This window comes from Trichosurus vulpecula, chromosome 1 (assembly GCF_011100635.1).
Source record: "Trichosurus vulpecula isolate mTriVul1 chromosome 1, mTriVul1.pri, whole genome shotgun sequence".
Taxonomy (NCBI): domain Eukaryota; kingdom Metazoa; phylum Chordata; class Mammalia; order Diprotodontia; family Phalangeridae; genus Trichosurus; species Trichosurus vulpecula.
Window position 1 is genome coordinate 260,635,717 of NC_050573.1, and position 22,994 is coordinate 260,658,710.

The window sequence follows — 22,994 nt, forward strand, 5'->3', positions numbered from 1 at the left end:
CCTCTCTGAGGAAAACCTGTGAGTCATCCTCCAATTTAGCTACAATTTCCTTTTGTCTTTTGGATTCATTTATAGTGAGAATGTCAAGATTAATATAGTTCATTTCCTCTAGTATGTAATAAACTCTTTGGTCATTGGACAAGGCTCTCACATTCAGAGTGCCAACAACTCTGTTACTGTGCTATTGGCTTCCTTCACTGCAGTCCTGACAACTCAAAGGCAGAGTCACTCAAGTTGGGGGAGGAGAGTTTAGGGTGACAGGGGTGCATCCAGGAAGGGCAAGTATTTTGTATTTTGTTTGTTTGTTTGTGTCATTTGACAGGGTGACCTAATGGCCATGATCCTGGATGTGGAGTCAAGAAGACCCAAATTTAGATCTGTTCCTTTAGTCTTAGGTAGCTAGCTACTACAGGGTATAGAGTGAGGGATGCAAGGTCAGGAAGATCTAAGTTCATATTCTGTCTCAGGGGTTTATTGGCTATATTATAGATAGCCTCAGTTTCCTCATCTGTAAAATGGGGGCGATAATATTAGCACCTACCTTACAGTATTGTTACAATTAAATTAATATATGTAAAATGCTTTGCAAGTTTTTAAAGTGCTATGTAAATTTGAGCTGTTATTAATTAATAATTAGGAATAATAATTACTCTAGACCATTCAAATTTGCACCAAATGTTGACTCTTCTAAATACCCACTAGCAGCTATGGGAGAAATTAATTTAGTTTCCAAAGCCTGTAGATATTCATTTTTCAGGTTTTAGAATTAGAATTTTTAGCTGTGTGATCCTATGCAAGTCACTTAACCTCCCCGAGGCCTAGGTTTCTGATCTACAAAATGAGAGTAATAATGGCATTTCCCCTTCCATAGCTGTTAAGACAAAGTGAGATAATGTAAAATAAAGCAACTTGCCATCTTTAATGTGCCCTATATGTGTGAGCTATTGTTATTATTATTATTAATAGTACAAACAATAATTTTGCATTTATTATTATTCTCATTGTTTCATTGTCACCATAGCCAAAATGATTAATCAGCCTATGGCTGGACTACTGGTAATAGTGCTCTTCACACTTAAGTATGCTGGCCCTTAGAAAGCAGACATAGTCTCTTGCTGGGACTCTGCTTCAAGTCTTTCCAGCTTGGTAGAACTTGCCAGCCTTTATACTAATGGAGACTTTGAGAATCCAGGTGATGCCATTATGAGGCGTCAGAGTAGGACTTTTGTGAAGGTGAGAAAATACGTGATGACCAAGTTGTCCTATGAATTTGGTAAGGTGGAAATGAATTTTCATCTTATTCATCAGAAAGGTATCTATATCCATTTAAAATATTACTACATATATGTGCAAAGCATTTATTTGTTTTTCAGAAAACATGTTGGTTTATTGATTATGTTAAGTTATGCTTTATATTTCAGTAGAGCTAAATAAAAATCAAAATGACAATTCTTGGGGCAGTATGGAAATGCTGACCTCTCAAAATAATTCCATGCCCCCCAGGGATCTATGGTTCATAGGTTGTTTCAACTAATTCCCTGATTTCACAAATGAGGAAAATGAGACCCATAGAGGCTAAGGGACTTATCCAATGTCATTCAGGTCATAAGTAGCAAAACTGGGATTATGTCCCTAGCTCCAGTAATTTTATGCTTCTTCACTGCTTCTTCTGCTCCATCAGATTGCTAAATCAACAGATTCCTTTTTTAAATGTCATTCTCCTTCTCGAACTCTTTGTAGAATTTTAGACACTTAATTCTACCCTCCTCCTGATTATGCTGTCTTTTCTTGGTTGCAAAGATACCACATTCTCTTGGTTTTCCCTTCTTTGTTACCACTGTTTATCTGTTGTTTTTTTCCTGGCTCCTTATCTTCTATCCAGTCTCCTAATGTTGGCATTCTTCATGGTTCTGTCTTTTATATTCTTCTGACTCTCTCTATAACCTCTCCCTTTGTGATCTCATTCATTCCCATGATTTCAGCAATCATGTCCATAGCTGATTCCCAAATTGCTGTCTCCAGTCCCGACCTTTCTTTTAATCTCTAAATCCACATCTTTAATTACCTACAGAGCATCTTTGCCTGGGATATTTCACAGATATCACAAGCCTAACATGTCTGAAAACCAACATCATTATCCTTCCCATGAAACCTTCTTTTCCTTCTTGGCCCCACTTAATGACATCACTGTTCACCCTCGGTTATCTCCTGGCTGAAATCTTGTTTGAAATTTTGATGTAACCTTTGACTCCTTCCTCTCCCTCTTGCTCTCTTCTCCTGTCTAATCAGTTAACAAGCTACTCTCAAGTCTGTCTCCATAATTTGTTGAGCTACCATCATCTGCTCTCTATTTCCACTGCTTCCAACTTTCCCTGTCAATACTTGACTCATTTCAATCCAACCTTTGAGCCACAGCCAAATTAATCTTTCATATATTAATCTGGACATGTCACTTTTTGCCAAAACAACAACAAAACAAAAAATAACCTTTAATAACTGAATTACCCACAGAATAAAATGCGAAACATTTGAAGGCTTTTTTCCTGACATTCAAGGCCCTCTATGATCTGGAGCCACACTACCTTTCCAGCTTTATTTTATTGTATTCTCTTCTAATTACTCTATGCTTCAACTATCTTAGACTACTCACTTCCCCCTTCCCCTACATGGCCTCCTCTGTACCTTTGAATACATTCTTCGCAGTTCTTGGAATATCCTTTCTTTCTTCACCTGTTGAATTCTTTCCCATCCTTTAAAGCTCAACTTAATGCGCTTTATTTTTCCTTAAAGACGTTTGCATCAAGGTTCACTGGAAAGCATTCTGGATTTGGAATCATAAATGCAGAGTTCAAGTCTTACCTCTACTGCTTATTATTTATATAACCTTGGATGAATCTCTTAACTTCTTTGTATTTTACTTTCCTGTAAATGAATGCTATCATTTATCATCTATTACTATAATGGTGTAGTGAAAGGAACACCCACCTTGAGAAAGTCATCTAACCTATGTATTTCAGTTGTCTCAATTGCAAAATGGGGGAAATCGTATACCACTACCTCATTGGATTTTTGTGAGAATTAAATAAAATAATGTACTTGACTGCTCCCCTCATGGACAAGATGAGGGATTCTTAACCTGAGTTCCACTAAATAAAATATTCCATGAATGTATTTCATGGGGCTCATGAACTTGAATGGGAAGAAAATTACATCTATGTTCACTAAACTCTAACTGAAATTTATCATTGGCTTCCATTATGAACTTTTAAAAGTTACATGATTCTGAGGAGTACCTAGGCCTCAGCAGATTTCCAAATGGATCAATAAACCAAAAAGGTTAAGAACCTCTATACTAAATGATCTCTAAGAGTCCCTCCAGCTCTGAATCTATGATTTTTTTCTTGTGATCCTCCTACTTGATAATGACCTTTGCCTCTTTCCCTTGGACCTCGGACCTCATATGGTGTGTTATACCTTTCTTATACACCTGTAGTATGTATTATTTTATGTTATAGTGATTATATTATAGCATTATATCCTTCTACTTGTCTATAATTCCATTAGGCCAAAGTTCTTACATAAATAATGTCTCTCAGCCAAACTATAGCACATTACATGGCATTTATGAGCCACTTAATCAACATTTGTTCAATTGAATTGAACTCAGTTTGTAATAATGAAAATCTCAAAAGAACTCTTTCTGGTTGCAAATATAGGTCTTTCTATATGAATGCTAAATGTCAATCTAATGATAATACTTTGAATTTAAATAATGCTCTAAATATTTTTTCAAACAACATTCAGTCCAACAAGATTTTATTAAGCATTTACTATGTGACAGACACTGTGCTAAGTGCTGGGCATACAGAGAAAGACAGAAACACAGTCTCTTCCCATAAGCATCTCACAGTTTAATGGAGGAGATCGCATGCAAACATGTATATGCATACAAGAAATATACAGGATAAATCGGAAATAAGTAGCAAAGGGAAGGCACTAGCATTAAGGAGGTCTAGGTAAGGCTTATTGCAAAAGGTCAGAGGCTTGAAGGAAGCCAGGGAAGGCAAGAGGTGGAAGTAAGAAAGGAAGAGAATTCTAGGCACAGGGCATAGAAAAACTCAGTATAATCCTGCAGGAAAAAATGGTCCTTTAATAAAATAGATGATTTCCAAGCATTTCCCAAGCTTCATATAAACTTTGAAATACAAACACAGGTGCCAGGAGAAACATCAAAAGTAGAGATCAACCATAGAGTAACAAAAAGGGACAAACTATTTGTATTTCAATATGGGTAAATATATTATTTGACATATGTATGTATACACGTGTGTATGTGAGTACACGTGTGAAATCTCTCCTCAGAACTCTATCATCATCTGGAAGTTACAGGGAATGTAGTAAGACAGAAAACCTTATAGGGGCTTTGTTATGCTTTGATGTTCTTAAAAGAAGAAAGGGAATGGATAAGGAACGTTTGGGGAGAAAGAGAAGAGTAGGGAAATTATTTTTTTTTCAATTAACAAGCATTATTATTCAGTGGTCACTGTGTACCAGGCACCGTGCTAAATTCTGTGGCTACAATTAGGAACACAAAGACAGGCAGCCCCTATCCTCAAGGAGCTTACATTCTAATGGGGGAAGACAACATATAATAGAGGAGCCAAAAATGGGAATGGTGAGAAGGAAGTGCTGCCAGTTGCCCAGAGAATGAGGGAAGGATGGTTGGTTTGGGGTGGGGGTAGGGGAATTATTTCACAATTTACTGTATTTCCCCATGTATAAGATGTACCCTTTTTTGAAAAATTTGGGATCTAAAAACTGGGTGTGTCTTATTCAGTGGTTGTAGATTTTTTTACTTGCATTTCCCGCTTTTTCACGCTTATTGTCTTTGCGCTCACTGTTTCACATTTGTTACTGGTATATTAAGTTATTTTTTGCCACGTTCTGCCCAGAAATGACTCAGAAAAGATTTTTGTACAGTGCTGAATTCAAATTAAAAGTGATCCAGTTTGCAAAAGTAGATGGAAATTGTGCGGCTGAGCGTAAGTTTGGTCCTCCTCCAACTGAGAAAACAATCCAAGACTGGCTACGGGAAGACTACTGAAAACACCATGGCAGAAGAAGGCCATGAGAGGCAAGTCAGCAAAATGGCCTGATTTAGAGAAGGAATTGAAGATATGGATGGAAGAGCAAAGGACAATTGGAATTCCTGCGTCCACAAAGATGACTCAGCATGAGGCGAGAAGAATTGCTGATGAAAAAGGAGTTACTGATCTCAAAGGAGGACACAATTGGTGCTTCAGGTTCATGAAACGGAATGGACTAAGCATGTGTACATGCACCAGACTTGCCCCAAAGATGCCTAAAAGCTATAAGCAGATGAATAAAACTTAAGTTCAATAATTTTATGTAATACATTTTTTTTCAAATTTCGGGCCCCAAAATTAAGGTGCATCTTATACATGGGGATATATGGTAAGTGAGCAAGAAGATGATACAAAGAAATATCACAGCGTGGAGACAGTGGGTGACCGTGAACCCTACTTTCATCCTAACTAGTCAAAGCTAGAAGACTACTCATACTGTTGGTTGCCGCGATATATTTCTTTCAGAGAAATAGGAAAGGAAGAAAGGAGAAAGCAGAATGAGAGTGAGGGAAAATAAGGGAGGGATTTGCCCTAAGCAAAAGAAACTAACCACAGAAGGTGGGTCATGAAGATAGGTATAAAAAGAAAGCAAAAACTGATAAGAATTTGTGATTGAGATCTGGGCGAGAGAAAGAAAAGAGAGGCTGTGGAGTAGAAGCAGATTTTATGAAACCTAGAGCTCTAGTACTGAGCAGACTCCTCTCTCATCATCCTCTTCTTTATAAAGAATGAAGAAGAACCAGTTACTATTTCAGAGTACTCATGTGGAAACGTACTATCTGCCTTCTGACAGAGTGTTAAATTCAGGTAGTTGGTTGGGACATTGTTTGGAGGCTGGAAAGGAGATAAGGTGCATTTTCATTATTTTTTTTTAAAAATTACATTTTAAAAAGGAGGGTTTAGGTTTAGCATAACTAAGATTAGAAGGGAAACAGTTAACTGGGAAAATATTTGCCGTGTTTCTCTGACAAAGATCTCATTTCCAAATATATAAAGATCTCATTCAAATGTATAAAAATATGAGATATTCCCTAATTGATTAATGTTCAATGGATACAAAAAGTCAGTCTTCAAAGGAAAACAATTCAAACTATAAAGCCCATAAGAAAAATGTTCCAAATAATTAGAGAAATGAAAATTGAACCTTGGCTTGGCAAAGTTGACAAAAAAGGAAAACAACAAATGTTGGAAATGCCTTAGGCAAAAAGGCACAATAATGTACTATTTATTGGTAGAGTGGTGAACTGGTCCAGTCATTCTAAAAAGTAATTTGAAATTATATCCCAGAGTCATTTAAGTGTGCGCCTTCTTTGGCACAGTGATATCACTCCAAAGTGTTCAAAGAGGAGGGGGATTCAGGTGTATGAAAATAACATACAGCAGCTCTTTTTGTAGTAGCAAACAACTAGAAACTAGGGGGCTGCTCATCAGTTGGAGAATGTGCCATAAGAAATGATGAAAGCAATAGTTTTAGAGAAGCCAAGGAAAATTTGTATGAACCAATGCAGACTGAAATGAGCAGAATCAGGAGAACAATTCACATAGTAACTGTATCTTTGTAGAGGCAAATTTTAAAAGACTTAAGAACTTGAATCAATGCAATGACTAACTGTAAAGCCAAAAGACTGGTAATGAAAAATGCTACCTACCTCCTGACAGGAAGGTGAGAGACTCAAGGTGCAAAAAGAGACATACCTCATTACCAAGCATTGACAATGCAGAAATTTGTTGTGCTTAATTACATATATTTCTTACAAAAGTTTTTCATTTTCTTTTCCAATGTGGGTAGTGGAGGTGGAGAGAGAAAATAATTGCTCATTAATTGAAAAAAAAAAGCAAGCCAAAACACCAACCATCCCTTCTACTTTCATCAGACTTCCATGTCTGTCTTGTTGCTCATATTCCTGGTCTGACTGAGAGCTAACATCAGAGCTATTATCCTGCTCGATATTTAAAGTTCTAATGCCACCTGTTCTATTTTTTCTAAAGTAGACCCAATCTTCACATGCATTCATAGCCCCTTTTTACTTGGTAAGATTTAATGGCAGTTCTTAGAGACAGGGAAACTGAGGAGTAGTTGCTTTCTGAGTTGTCTAAGACTCCAGAATCATAATAGAAGAAGAGAATGATTTATGAGCTCTTCCCAGATCACAATTTCCTTTCTGCAAGTCCTCTCTGAATTCATGGCCAATGAATGGCTTGAATTATATAGGGAAAACCCTGACAATTGCTATTTTCAGTAACTATTATTGATCTTGATATCATCTCTGTAGTCTTTGCAATTTACTCAAGGAAATAAAATATAAACCACAGAAGAGTAGAGCTACTGCATAAGGGATGAAATAAATGCTCCATTTTCCCCCTCATGAAATTTGCCATATTTTTATTGAAATCTTATGTCTATATTTTTCACTTTACACTTGGCAGAAAATGCCTATGGTTTGAGCAACATGCATTTTATTAAAAAATTTTTTCCAAAGGGATTTGAGCCCATCACCACTGTCTTTCCATGTTTTTAAGTCTTTATCCTTCCTAGTTATCTGATTAGGTTTGTCAAGAAATGAGCTCTGATTTTCTTACCTTTGGCATTAAAATTTGTGGTTATGTCTCTATTAGTGTTTTTAGGGTAGGTAGTTATGGATATTTTTAAAGTTTCTGAATCTTGGGGTATCAGTAGCCAACTATAGATAACTAACTACTCATAAATCTTGAAGCAATTGCAGGATAGGGAGGAGCAAAAGCATGAATGGTTTTTAGTTCTACATATGTATATCTGTAAATTGACTATTAAATAAATGTTCTGCATCCATACTTTCACTCTTTATAGCAGAACAGACCTGTTGAAAGAAGGTATTTCTTTATTTTTTTATCTTTAATAGTATTTTATTTTTTCCAATTACATGTAAAGAAAATTTCCAACTTTCACTTTTATAAAATTTTGAGTTCTAAACTTTTTTCTTCCTCCTTCCCTCCCTTTCCCCCTCCCCTACATGGCAAACAATCTAATATAGGTTATACATGTACGATCATATTAAACATATTTACATATTAATCATATCATGAAAGAAGAATCAGAACAGAAGGGAAAAACCAAGAGAAAGAAAAAACAACAAAAAAGATTAAAAGAGGAGTCTTTGATCTGCATTCAGACTCCATAGTTCTTTCTCTGCATGGGGATAGTATTTTCCATCATGAGTTTTTTGGAATTGTCTTAGAGCATTGTATTGCTGAGAAGAGCCAAGTCTATCAAAGTTGATCTTTGCATAATGTTGCTGTTACTGTGTACAACGTTCTCCTGGTTCTGCTCACTTCACTGAGCATCAGTTCATGTAAGTCTTTCCAGGTTTTTCTGAAATCTGCCTGCTCATCATTTCTCACAGCACAATAGTATTGCATTCACATACCACAGCTTGTTCAGCCATTGCCCAACTGATGGACATTCCTTAGATTTCCATTTTTTTAGCCTCTGTATTCACTTTTGAGTGACATTTTAGAAGGGACTTGTTTAAATTAATGTACATGTGGATAAGGCCAATTAAGGCAGTGAGCCAACCTCAAAATTTCATCACACAAGGCTCAGTTGAAAGAAACAAAGAGCAGAGAAGAGAATACTTAAAGGGGCCATGATAATGATTAATCAATAAGCATTTATTTAGGCTTTTAATTGGCAGACCATATGCTAAACATTGGTGATACAAAGAAAGAGAAAAAGCAGCCTTTGACTGGTAGAAGCTCACATTCTAATGAGGAAGACAACATGCAAAAAGTTGTACATACAAGATAAACATAGAGCAGATGGAAAGTAGTCTTAGGAAGTCACTAATCCCTGGGAGACCAGGACAATTCTCCCCCAGGAGGTTGCTCTCTAAGCCAGGCATTCTAAGAATCAGAGATTAGGAGGGAAGACATTGTAGAAATAGAGAATAGCACAAAGGCACAGGGATGTGCGATGGTACCTCATGTGTGAGAAATAAGTACAAGAGTAAAGCTAGCCTTTAGAGTACATGAAGGCAAATAATATATTAAAAGACTGGAAAGATAGGAAATGGTCAGATTGAAAACAAAGCTTTAAGTGCCAAAAGAGGAGTTTATATTTGATCTTAGAGATAAGAGGGAGCCTTTGGATTTTTTATGGGGGGGGGGTGACACAGTCAGACTTGCGCTTTAGGAAAATCACTTTGATAGCTCTATGGAGTGTAGATTGGCGAAATTTGAGGTAGGGTGTCTAATTAGAAGGCTATTGCTATGGTTCAGGTGAGAGGTAATGAAGACCTGAACGAGAAGAGAGAAGGGGCTATATGTAAAACATGCTGTAGAGAAAGGACATAGATTGAGGAATGGTTGAGCAAGTTGTGGTATATGATTGTGATGGAATACTACTGAGCTATAAGGAATGATGAGCTCAGTGATCTTAGAAAAACATGGGGAGACTTCCGGGGGTGGAGCCAAGATGGCAGCTGGAAAGCAGGGACTTGCGAGAGCTCCCCACCACATCCCTCCAAAAACCTATAAAAAATGGCTCTGAACAAATTCTAGAACCTCAGAACCCACAAAATAGCAGAGGGAAGCAGGAATCCAGCCCAGGACAGCCTGGATGGTCACTGGATGAGGTCTATCGCGCACAGAGTGGAGGGGAGCAGAGTTCAGCATGGGAGGCAGCAGGACCAGCCAGACCAGGAGCCAGGCAGAACAAGCCCTAGCACCCTGAATCAGTGAGCTGTGGCAGTTACCAGACTTCTCAACCCACAAACACCAAAGACAACAGAGAAGGTTAATGGGAAAAGCTGTGGGGGACAGAGTTAGTGGTTGAGCCACTGCCTCAGGGGCAGCGGGGAGGCGCAGCTACAGAACTACAGCTGCAGTTACTTCCAGCCCCAGGCCCACATGGTGGGAGGAATTAAGTGGCAGATCAGAGCAGGAGTGAAGAGCCTGCTGAAGATTTGCATCAGGTCATGGTTGGTGGTTCTTGAGGAAGGAGGAGTGCTGGGGTGGCAGACCTGGCTATATAGAAATAGCTCTGAAATCAACGGCACATCCCCTCAAGCTTGGAACAAAGTACTCATTGCTCTACAAGCAGTCATACCCCGACAAAAAACTCAAGGGTCAAGTAAGTTGGCTGGGAACATGGCCAGGCAGTGAAAATGCACCCAGATTCAGTCTCAGATTTTGGAATCTTTCTTTGATGACAAAGAAGACCAAAACATACGGCCTGAAGAAGGCAACAAAGTGCAAGAACCTACACCAAAAGCCTCCAAGAAAAACATGAACTGGTCTCAGGCCATGGAAGAGCTCAAAAAGGAGTTGGAAAAGCAAGTTAGAGAAGTAGAGGAAAAATGGGGACAAGAAATGAGAATGATGCAAGAAAACCATGAAAAACAAGTCAATGACTTGCTAAAGGAGACCCAAAAAAATACTGAAAAAAATATTGAAGAAAACAGCACTTTAAAAAATAGACTAACTCAAATGGCAAAAGAGCTCCAAAAAGACAATGAGGAGAAGAATGCCTTGAAAGGCAGAATTAGCCAAATGGAAAAGGAGGTCCAAAAGACCATTGAAGAAAATACTACCTTAAAAATGAGATTGGAGCAAGTGGAAGCTAGTGACTTTATGAGAAATCAAGATATTATAAAACAGAACCAAAGGAATGAAAAAATGGAAGACAATGTGAAATATCTCATTGGAAAAACCACTGACCTAGAAAATAGATCCAGGAGAGATAATTGAAAAATTATTGGACTACCTGAAAGCCATGATCAAAAAAAGAGCCTAGATATCATCTTTCAAGAAATTATCAAGGAGAATTGCCCTGATATTCTAGAGAAATTGAAAGAATCCACAGACCACCTCCTCAAATAGATCCCAAAAAGAAAACTCCTAGGAACATTGTCACCAAATTCCAGAGCTCTTAGGTCAAAGAGAAAATACTGCAAGCAGCCAGAAAGAAACAATTTGAGTATTGTGGAAAAACAATCAGGATAACACAGGATCTGGTAGCTTCCACATTAAGGGACCAAAGGGCTTGGAATACGATATTCTGGAGGTCAATGGAGCTAGGATTAAAACTAAGAATCACCTACCCAGCAAAACTGAGTATCATACTCCAAGGCAAAATATGGATTTTCAATAAAATAGAGGACTTTCAAGCTTTCTCAGTGACAAGACCAGAGCTGAATAGAAAATTTGACTTTCAAACACAAGAATCAAGAGAAGCATGAAAAGGTAAACAAGAAAGAGAAATCCTAAGGGACTTACTAAAGTTGAACTGTTTTGTTTACATTCCTACATGGAAAGATGATGTGCATGAATTCATGAGACCTCAATATCATAGTAGCTGAAAGGAATATGCATATATATATGTATATGTGTATACATATATATACATATGTGTGTGTCTATGTATGCATATATGTAGGTATATATGTATATATATATACATACACACACACACACACACACACACAAAGGGCACAGGGTGAGTTGAATGTGAAGGGATGATATCTAAAAAAATAAAATCAGTTTAAGGGATAAGAGAGGAATATATTGAGAGAGGGAGAAAGGGAGAGATAGAATGGGGTAAATTATCTCACATAAAAGTGGCAAGAAAAAGTGGTTCTGCAGGAAGGGAAGAGGGGGCAGGTGAGGGGGAGTGAGTAAATCTTGCTCTCATTGGATTTGACCTGAGGAGGGAATACCATACACACTCAATTGGGTATCTTGCCCCACAGGGAAGAAGGAGGAAGAAGATAAAAAAGGGGGGATGATAGAAGGGAGGGCAGACGGGGGGAGGAGGTAATCAAAAACAAATACTTTCGAAAAGGGACAGGGTCAAGGGAGAAAATTCAATAAAGGGGGATAGGTTAGGAAGGAGCAAAACATAGTTAATCTTTCACAACATGAGTATTGTGGAAGGGTTTTACATAATGATACGCATGTGGCCTATGTTGAATTGCTTGCCTTCTTAGGGAGGGTGGGTGGGGAGAGAAGAGGGGAAAGAATTTGGAACTCAAAGTTTTAAAAGCAGACGTTCAAAAACAACAACAACAACAAAAAGTTTTTGCATGCAACTAGGAAATAAGATACACAGGCAATGGGGCATAGAAATTTATCTTGCCCTACAAGAGAAGAAGGGAATGGGGGATGAGAGCAGAGTGGGGTGACAGATAGGAGGGCTGACTGGGGAATGGGGCAACCAGAATATATGCCATCTTGGAGTGGGGGGAGGGTAGAAATGGGGAAAAATTTGTAATTCAAACTTTTGTGAAAATCAATGCTGAAAACTAAATATATTAAATAAATTTTAAAAAAAGAAACAAAAATAAAAAGAAAAACATGGAAAGACCTGCACATGATGAAGAGCAAAATGAGCAGAACCAAGAGAACAATGTTTACAATAACAGCAATATTGCTTTAAGAATGATTTTGAGCAAATATAATTTTGACTACTATAAATACCCAAATTACTATAAAAGACATATAAAGAAAGACAGTATCTGAATCCAGAGGAAGAACTGATAAATAGGTGTATAGAAACTTTATTATATATTTAAAAGGAATAGAAAGTTGTACATAATAGATTTGCAGTTTCATGGCAACCTTTTTTAAATTATACTTTGTTATGGAAATGCTTGTTTTATTCCATAAGTTAAAAATTAAATAAATTAAAAAAAATAAAAAATTTGGCAACTGAATATATAAAAGGTGGTTTTTTTCAAGATCACACAGGGAATCAGTGTTGGGGCAACAATTTGAATGCAGGTCCTTTGAACAATGCTATTTCCACTATACTTCTTTGCCCTGGTACAGCTACTGGATTTGAATACTGAAATGGAAAGTGCAGAGATATGATAAAGAGAAGGGAGATCGTTTGTGTGAACAGGAGTAGTGGCAGTATCTTCCTAAACAAGACTGCCCCTGAGCCTGTATTCCACTTTTCATGACTATGATTTAGCTTTGGTTATGCTAGTTCTGGGTGTGTCCTATTAGCCCTTTCCAATAGAACAAGGCAGTCAGGAAACACTATTAACTGCTATTGGGAAGATAGAGCTTCTTTGTGGAACTCATTTCAAATAACTTTTGTTTTGAATTTACAAGTTCATTCAAATCCAATCATAGCAAAATTTGGAGTTTGTGATGTCATGTGAAATGAAACCAAAAGAAAGGAGGATTCTCTCTGCCAGATTTCACTGTTAACTCCAGGAAACTCCCCCACCCACAGTTTTTTTTTTTTGGCTTTATTTTCTGAGCCAACATTTCAATGCTGTGCTTTTCCAAGTTCTAACTTCCATTTCCAAACGCTTTTTTTAAAACAGCCCTTAGGCCTGAAGCATCTATTATTTGCGTTGTTTCTTTGAACTTACATTTATTTGCATTAAAAAGGTGAAAAGAAATTTCCAAATACCAAGTCATAGTGTGTATATGCCAGAGTTGTCAAGAGAAAGAGACTTCTAGTCTTGGAACAGGTCAGGTAGTCTAACTTTTACCTGAAACACGAAGCTTATTGATAACCTCCCCAGCAAGTGGTCATCTCTCCACTAATGACAGAGGAGCACCAGGGATGGAGAACTCACTACCTCCCTAAATAGCCTACTCCATTTTCAACAGCTCTAATATTATTAGAGAAGTCTTGTTTATATTGAGCCAAAATTTGCCCCCTATAACTTCCATACCTTGATCCTGGGGACCTAGTTCTTGACTCAGGAAGGAAGGAAAAAAAAAACTATTTAATAAGAGTCTATTATGTGCCAGATACTTGCTAAACATTTTATAAATATTTTCCCACTAGATCCTCATAACAAGTCTGTGAGGTAGGTGCTATCATTATCCCCATTTTGCAGTTGAGAAAACTGAGGCAGAGAGAGTTTATGTGCCCAGTCACAGAGTTATTAAACATTGAAAGCCAGATTTAAACTGAAGTCTTCCTTATTCCAGGTCCAGCACTCTAACTACTACATCACCTAGCTACCTCATGCTTTGGAGCACTAACCTCCCCTTCTCCCTGCCAAAAAAAAAAAAAAGAAAGAGAAGATTCAGTAGGTTTAAGAAAGGAGAAAGGCAAAAATTTATCGGGACCTAGGCAACTCCAACTATTTTCAACTTTTCCTTTTTGCAGAACATTCATTCATTAATTTGTTTATATCCATTGATTTATTTATGTATTTATTTTTCATTTATCAAGCATTTTTCTCCCTCACCTCCCCCACCCCATCACACCCTTGTCACAAATACGCAAATTCAAGGAAATCAAATGCTCATGTTGCCTATGCCTCCAAAATATGTGTCCCATTCTTCATGTTAATCCATCTCCTCTCTCTCATGAGATGGGCAGCATTCTTCATTATTGGTCTTCAGGAATCATGGTTGATCCACCTATAACTTTCTGATGATATCCTTTAATCTTGAATTACTTTTTATTGCTACTTAACAGCTTATCTATATCTATATACAGATAGAGGATAGATAGATAGATAGACAGACAGATAGATATCGCCCCCTTTAGATCTAACTCTGAATAATTTAAAGTAGTTCTAATGCCAGAGATGGTAAGAGGATCTGGCAACTGGTCAGAAAGAGATTACGGAGTATCCCTGTGCTAGCACCAGACATAGGACTAGATGCTGTTTGTCAATCCATCTCTTATACACATTTCTGGGACATAAGGGGGCAGAAAGCACTTTCAGTTAAGAGGAAGTAGAAGTCCTGATGGGGCAGTATCACTTCTGGTCCTAAGGGATCAGGGTCCCTGAGGAACAGTATCATTTCCCTTGTCAAGGGAGGAGGGGCCCTGAGGAGCAATATTAATTGCAATTCCAAGGGGTCAGAGACTCTTTCTGGGTAAGGAAAGTACATATTTCCAAACCCCCAGAACCAGCTCTGAAACCAGCAGTGTAAAAAAGCTTGAGACAGTCTGCCTCCTCCCCTCCAGCCAGGAATAAAGTGCAACATTAAAGTAACATTTCAAATCAAAAATAGTGTAGAAAATTGAGCAAACAACAACAACAAAAAGAATCTGACCATAAAAATCTACTATGGTGACAGGGAAAATCAAGACACAATACTCAGAAGAAGACAGTGAAGTCAAAACATCTACAAGCAAAGCCTTTAAGGAAAAAAAAATGTGAATTAGATACAAGTCCAACAAGAATTCCGGGAGGAGCTTAAAAAAAGGTTTTCAAAATTGAGTAAGAGTGGTAGAGAAAAAATCAGGCAAATAAATTAAAGCAAAGGTAGAAAATCATAAGAAAATTAACAGCATGGTAAAAGAGGCATAGAAAAGACTGAAGAAAATAACACCTTAGAAAAACAGAATTGGCCAAAAGGAAAAAGAGGCACAATGGCTGACTGGAAAAAAAATGATTTCTTAAAAATTAGAATTGGGCAAATAAAAGCTAATGACTCCATGAGACATTGAGAAACAATAAAACGAAGTCAAAAGAATGAAATAATAGAAGAAAATGTGAAATATCTAATCAGAGAAACAACTGACCTGGGAAATAGATCAAGGAGATATAATTTAAGAATTATTAGATACCTGAAAACCATGATCAAAGAAAGAAACTAGACATCATATTTCAAGAAATTATCAAGAAAAACTGCTCAGATATTTTTAAACCAGAGGATAAAACAGAAATGGAAAGAATCAACTGATCACTATCTGAAAGAGATACCAAAATAAAAACACCTAGGAATATTATACCCAAATTCCAGAGATCTCAGGTCAAAGAGAAAATACTTCAAGCAGCGAGAAGGAAATCTTTTAAATACCATGGAACCAGAGTCAGGATCATGCAAGATTTAGTGGCTACCACATTAAAGGAGTGGAGGGCTTGGAATATGATATTCCAGAAGGTAAAAGAGCTGGGATTATAACCAAGTATAGCCCACCCAGCAAAACTGAATATAGTCCTTCAAGGGAAAAAATGAATATTTAATGATGGGACTTTTGAGCATTCCAGATGAAAAGACCAGAGCTGAACAGAAATTTTGACTTTCAAATACAAAACTCAAGAGAAACATAATAAGGTAAAGATGAAAAAGAAATCATAAGGTATTCAATAAGGTTTAACTTTACCTTTCTTTATGGGAAGATCATATATGTGTCTTCTAAGAATTTTATCATTTTAGGGTCATTAGAAGATTTTCTGCATAGAAAAAGGGTGCTGGAGTGAGTCAACTATCTTAAGGTAATATATAAAAAAGTAGATAGACAAGAAAAAGGGATGCCCTAGGAGAAATGGGAAGGGAGAGGAAGAATGGAAAAAATTATCTCACATAAAAGAGGCATGCAAGGAAAAACTTTTACAGGTAAGGGGAAAATGGGAGGGGGGAACCCTTGAACCTCACTCACATCTAAATTGGTTCAAAAAGGGAATACAAACACACACACACACACACACACACACACACACACATTCAATAGAAATCTATCTTACCCAACAGGGAAGAAGGAGGGTAAGGGGAGAGTTATAAGAAAAAGGGAAGGATGATAAAATGGAGGGTAGATTAAGAGAGGCACTGATCAGAAGCAAAACAGACTTGAGAGAAGGGACAAGATTAAAAGAAAGAGGATAGATACAAAAAAAATAGGATGGAGGGAAATGCACACAGTAATCATAACTATAAAAGTGAATGAGATTAACTCATCTATAAAATGGAAAGAGATAAGAAATCAGAATCCAATATGCTGTTTACAGGAAACACACTTGAAACAGGAAGATACACACAGAGTTAAAATAAAGCACTGGAGGATCTATTATGCTTCGGCTGAAGTAAAATAGGCAAGGGTAGCAATCATGATCTCAGACAAAGCAAAAGCAAAAACAGACAGTTAAAAGGAACATAAAGGGAAATTACATCTTGCTAAAAGGAATCAGAAAATGAATGAATATCAATATTAAACATATATGCACCAAATGACTTAGCATCCAAATTCCTAAAGGAAAACTTAAATGAATTATAGGCAGAAATAGATTGTAAAACTATACTAGTGGGGTACCTCAACTTTCCCCTCTTAGAGATAGATAAATCTAACCATAAAATAAATAAGAAAGAAGTCAAGGAGATGAATAAAATCTTAGAAAATTTTGATATGAGAGATCTCTGGAGAAAACTGAATGGGAATAGAAGGTAGTGTACTTTTTTCTCAGCTGTACTTGGTACCTTCACAAAAACTGACCATGTGTTAGGGCATAAAATCCTCACAATCAAATATAGAAAAGCAGAAATCCTAAGTGCACCCTTTTCAGACTCTAATGCAATAAAAATTACATTTAGTAAAGGATCATGGAAGTATAGAATAAAAGATTTTGGAGACTAAATAATCTAATACTAAAGAATGAGCGGCTCAAAGAACAAATTATAGAAGCAATCAATAATTTCATTAAAGAGATCAACAACAATGAGACAACATTCCAAAATCTGTGGGATGCAGCCAAAGCAGTACTTGGAAGAAATTTTATATCTCTAAATGTGTACATCAATAAAAGAAAGAAAGAGCAGATCCTTGAATTGGGTATGTAACAAAAAACCTCAAAAAACAAACAAACAAAAAACTAGAATAAGAGCAAATTAAAAAATCCCCAATTAAACACTCAAATGGAAATCCTGAAAATCAATGAGGAATTAACAAAATTGAAAGTAAAAATGCCATTGAACTAACTAATAAAACCAGGAGCTGGTTTTATGAAAAAGCCAATAAAAGAGATGGACCATTAGTTAATTTGAAGAAGAAAATCAAATTACTAGTATCAAAAATGAAAAGGATACTTCACCACCAATGAAGATGAAATTAAAACAATTATTAGGACTTATTTTGCCCAATTATATACCAGTAAAACTAACAATCTAAGTGAAATGGATTAATATTTATAAAAATATGAACTGTCCAGATTAACAGAAGAGGAAATAGAATACTTAACCCTAGCTTAGAAAGAAAAAATTAAACAAACTGTCAATGAGCTTTCTAAGAAAAAATCTCCAGGACCAGATGGATTCACAAGTTAATTTTACCAAACACTTAAAGAATAATGAATCTCAGTATTTCCTAAACTATTAGGAAAAATTAGGTAAAGAAGGAGTCCTACTAAATTCCTTTTATGACACAAATATGGTTTTGATACTTATACCAGGGAGAACCAAAACAGAGAAAGAAAACTAGAGACCAATTTCCTTAATGAATATCAATGGGAAAATTTTAAATAAAATAATAGCAAAGAGATTACAGCCATATATCACAAATATCATACAGTAAGAGCAGATAGGATGTATACCAGGAATGGAGGGCTGGTTAAATATCGGAAAAACTATCAGTATAATTGACCATATCAATAGCAATAACAACAAAAGTCATATGATTGTATCAATAGAGGAAGAAAAAGTCTTTGACAAAATACAACGCCCATTCCTATTAAAAACACTAGAAAACACAGGAATCAATGGAGCCTCTCTTGAAATCATAAGTAGTATCTGTCTAAAAGCAAGAGAAGGCATCATTTGTAATAGGGTAAACTGAAGCCTGATCAGGAATGAAGCAAGGATGTCCATTATGACCAATATTATTCAATATTGTACTAGAGATGTCAGCTATATCAATAAGAGAAAGAAAATAAATTGAAGAAATTAGAGTAGGCAATGAGGAAACAAAACTATCACTCCTTGTAGATGATATGATTGTATATTTAGAGAACTCTAGAGAATCAACCAAAAAACTAGTTGAACTAACAATTTCAACTAAATTTTGGACACAAAATAAACCCATATAAATCACCAGAAGTTCTATGTACTACCAACAAGACCCAGCAGGAAGAGATAGAAAGAGAAATTCCATTTAAAATCATTGTAGACAATATAAAATACTTGGGAGTCTACCTGTCAAGATAAACCTGGGGATTATGTGAACATAATTACTAAACACTTTTCATACAAATAAAGACAGATGTAAACAATTGGATAAATATTAATTGCCCATAGGTAGGCCAAGCCAATGTAATAAAAATGACAATTTTACTAAGTTAATTTATGTATTCAATATCATACAAATCACACTACTGAAGAATTATTTTATAGTGCTAGATAAAGTAACACAATTCATCTGGAAGAACAAACAGTCTAGAATATCAAGGGAATCATTGAAAAAAAATATGAAGGAAGGTGGACTAGAAGTTCCAGATTTCAAACTACATTATAAAGCACTAATCATAAAAACAATTTGATATAAGAAATAGAATGGTGGATCAGTGGAATAGATTAGGTACACGATATCCAAAGTAAAAGATCATAGTAATGGAGTGTTTGATAAACCCAAAGATACAAGCTTTTAAGGGGTAAGAACTCACCACTTGACAAAAATTGCTGGGAAAATGAAGACACGGCCAGAAACTAGACATAGACCAATATCTCACACTAAATATCAAGAGAAGGCTAAAATGGATAAATAATTTAGACATGAAGGTGATATCGTCAGTAAATTAGGAAAAATGGAAAAAAGTATCTGCCAGATTTATGGATACAGGAATGTTTATGAGCAAACAAGAGGTAGAGGGGATGGTTGGAAGTAAAAGAAATAATTTTGGTTGCATAAAATTAAAAAGCTTTTGCACAAACAAAACTAATGTAGCCAAAATTGGAAGGAAAAGAGGAAACTGGGAAAATAATTTTGCAGCAATTTTCTTTAATAAAGGCCTCATTTCTGAACTATATAAGGAACTGAGCCATATTTGTAAAAATAAGAGCCATTTCCTAGCTGATAATTGGTCAAAGATACTAACAGGCAGTTTTCAGAAGGAGAAATCAAAGGTATCAATAACCACATAAAAATGCTCTAAATCATTACTGATGAGAGAAATGCAAATTAAAATAACTTTGAGATCAGTGGAATTGCTGAGATTGATGTTGTTTTCATTTTCGTTGAAGGTATCCAAAAACATTGCAAAAAATATCATGCTAAAAAAGCATGAGAGCAATCACACAGTCCTATTTCACTCCATTGGTGACTGGGAAAGAGCAAAAACATCATCCATTATCCAGAAATACTACAGATTAGAGAAATGAAAATCAAAATAAGCCTGAGATACTACCTTATATCTATCAGACTGGCTAACATGACAGAAAAAGAAAATGACAAATATTGGATGGGATGTTGAAAAATTGGAACACTAATGCATGGTTGGTAGAGTTGTGAACTAGTCCAGCCATTCTGGAGAACAATTTAGAATTATGCCCAAAGAGCTATAAAACTGTGCATACTGTTTGACCCAGCAATACCACTACTAGGTCTGTAACCAAAAAGATAAAAAAGGGGGAAACCTACTTGTACAAAAATAATGGCAAAGAACTAGAAATTGAGGTGATGGCCATAAATTGCGAACTAGCTAAACAAACTGCAGTATATGATTGTGTTGGAATACTATTGTGCTATGAGAAATAATGAGCATGAGGGTTTCAGGAAAACCTGGAAAAACTTATATGAACTTGTGTAAAATGAAGTGAGCAGAACGAGAAGAACATTGTACACAATAACAGCAGAAATGTCAGGATGATAAACTCTGAAAGACTTAGTTATGCTGATCAAGACAATGATCCAAGACAATTCCACAGAACCCATGATGAAAAATGCTACCCACCTCTAGAGGGAGACGTGAGGAACTCTAAATGCAGATTGAAGCATAATTTTGTTTAACTTTCTTTATTTTTATTGTTTTGTTTTGTTTGTGTTTTGCTACATGGCTAGTACGGAAATACATTTTGCATGACCTCATATGTATAACTGAAATCAAATTGTTTGCCCTTTCAAGGAGAGGGGAGGGAAGAGAGGAAGGGAGAGAACTTAGAGCTCAACATTTTTAAAAAAAAGATTGTTAAATTTTTTTATACATTATTGGGAAATATTTAATAAAATAAATAAAACTAATTTTTAAAAAATGACATTATCAAACTCCAGCTTCAGATTCATATGGAGGTAGTTTGAATGGTGAATTAGGGGGTACAGATTGGAATTAGAGAAAAGCTGGTTTATGTCTAGGAGGTTAAAAGGTTAATGACTAGGAGGGAGGCACCAAGTATGTGGATCTCTGCTGATAGTGTCAGTGGGAAGGAAGGGACATAATTGACATCATTCCTCTCTAAATTTCATACCTAACTCTCAGAAAGTTCTCTACTGTTCCACAAAACCATTTTTTATCTTGGAAGTTCACTCTAGCTCTTTACTGTTCACACTGGAAGTAAACTCCACCCCTATAATTCATTCCTCTAATTGGTTGGTTCCTCGAAGAACTACCATTTTAAAAAGATCTCAAGGCCAGTCATCAACTTATTTCTCTCCAGGCTGCCCCCCCCACCTCAATTCTCTTCCCATTTTCAGCTTTCTTTTTATGTATTGACTTTCCCCATTAGAATATAAGCTCCTTGAGGGCAGGACCTGTCTTTCTTTCTGCTTGTATTTATTTTTGCAGCACTTAACACTGTGCCTGGCACTTTAATAAATGCTTATTGACTTTGGATTGACTTGTTGACTTAAGAGATTTTATAAAGAAAAACTTCACGGGATTGAGCAGCTGGATAGAGGAGGAGAAGGAATCAAAGGGAACTTCTAGAAAACTACAATATTAACAAGAGGGGAAGTTGGTTATTTTAGAATTTGTTGTTATCACCTTATTTTGAATGTACAGACAGAGAGCAGAGACTGTTTCATGTTTGAATTTGGATCCTTAACCCCTGACTAGTGTCTAGCAAATAGGCACTAGATTGCTTAATAAATGTTTGTTGATTGATTGATAGAATCTTAAAAGAAATATTAGAGAATATTTTTGTTCCACTTCAGACCTAATGTATGAATGAATCCTCCCCACAACAAGCCCAGCAGGAAGTTATCTGGCCTCTATTGAAGAATTCCAGGGACAGATCTTGCTACCTGAGGAGAGAACCTATTCCCCTTTAAACTATATTATATATCCCTTGATAAATTTTGTTTTACCCTATATAGTACAGTACATGAAGAGCTGGGCTTAGAGTCAGAAAGATGTCAGTTTTAAATCCTTCCTTGGGCACTTACTGTTTGTGTGATCCTGGGCAAGTCCTCTAACTTCCCTCTGTCTCAGCTTCCTCATCTATAAAATGAGAGCGTTAGACTCAGTTACCTCTAAGGTCCTTTCCAGCTCTAAATATATGATCCAATGATTCTATGAAGATTGATTTGTAGCACCTGAATTTCAAATGCTTCTATGGAGTCAGGAGATTCAAATAGACACTTTCTTAGAGTTCATCAGTTTGGCAACATCTGTGATCTTGGTTTTCTGGGACTGTTTTTAGAGGCTTCTTCAAGAGAGAATCCAGAAGATCATCTATCATATTGATCTGTGCTATATGGGGAAGAAGCATGGTGGCCAGGGTTGAGGAATATGCCCAATTTTAGGGTGTCGGCTTCCTGGACCCCTTCCTCAATGTCCCTGCCAATTTCTGTTGCAGACAATGAGAGAGTTTGAAGCTGATGAGTGACCCTTCTCCTCTTGCTGAGATTTGATGGAATAGACTGGTGAAATTTCAGAGCCATCAGAGGGAATTTTGCTTCCCCACTCTCCTCCTTGCCCATTTAGAAAAAAAAAATTTGTAGTGATCCTTTGTTTCTGTTATCACTTAAATTTCTTCCTGTATTCCTCCTCTTTCCCATAAAGACATCCTACATAACAAAGAGAAAGAGGAAGAAATGAACAAAATCAACATGACTAATCAATACACTGATTTTAAAAAATTTGACAATATATGCAACCTTCTACACCTGTTGATGCCCCTTCTGCTAAGGTGTGGTAGGGAAGTGTCTTCTTGTGTCTCTTCTTTGGGGCCAGGCTTATTTTTTTA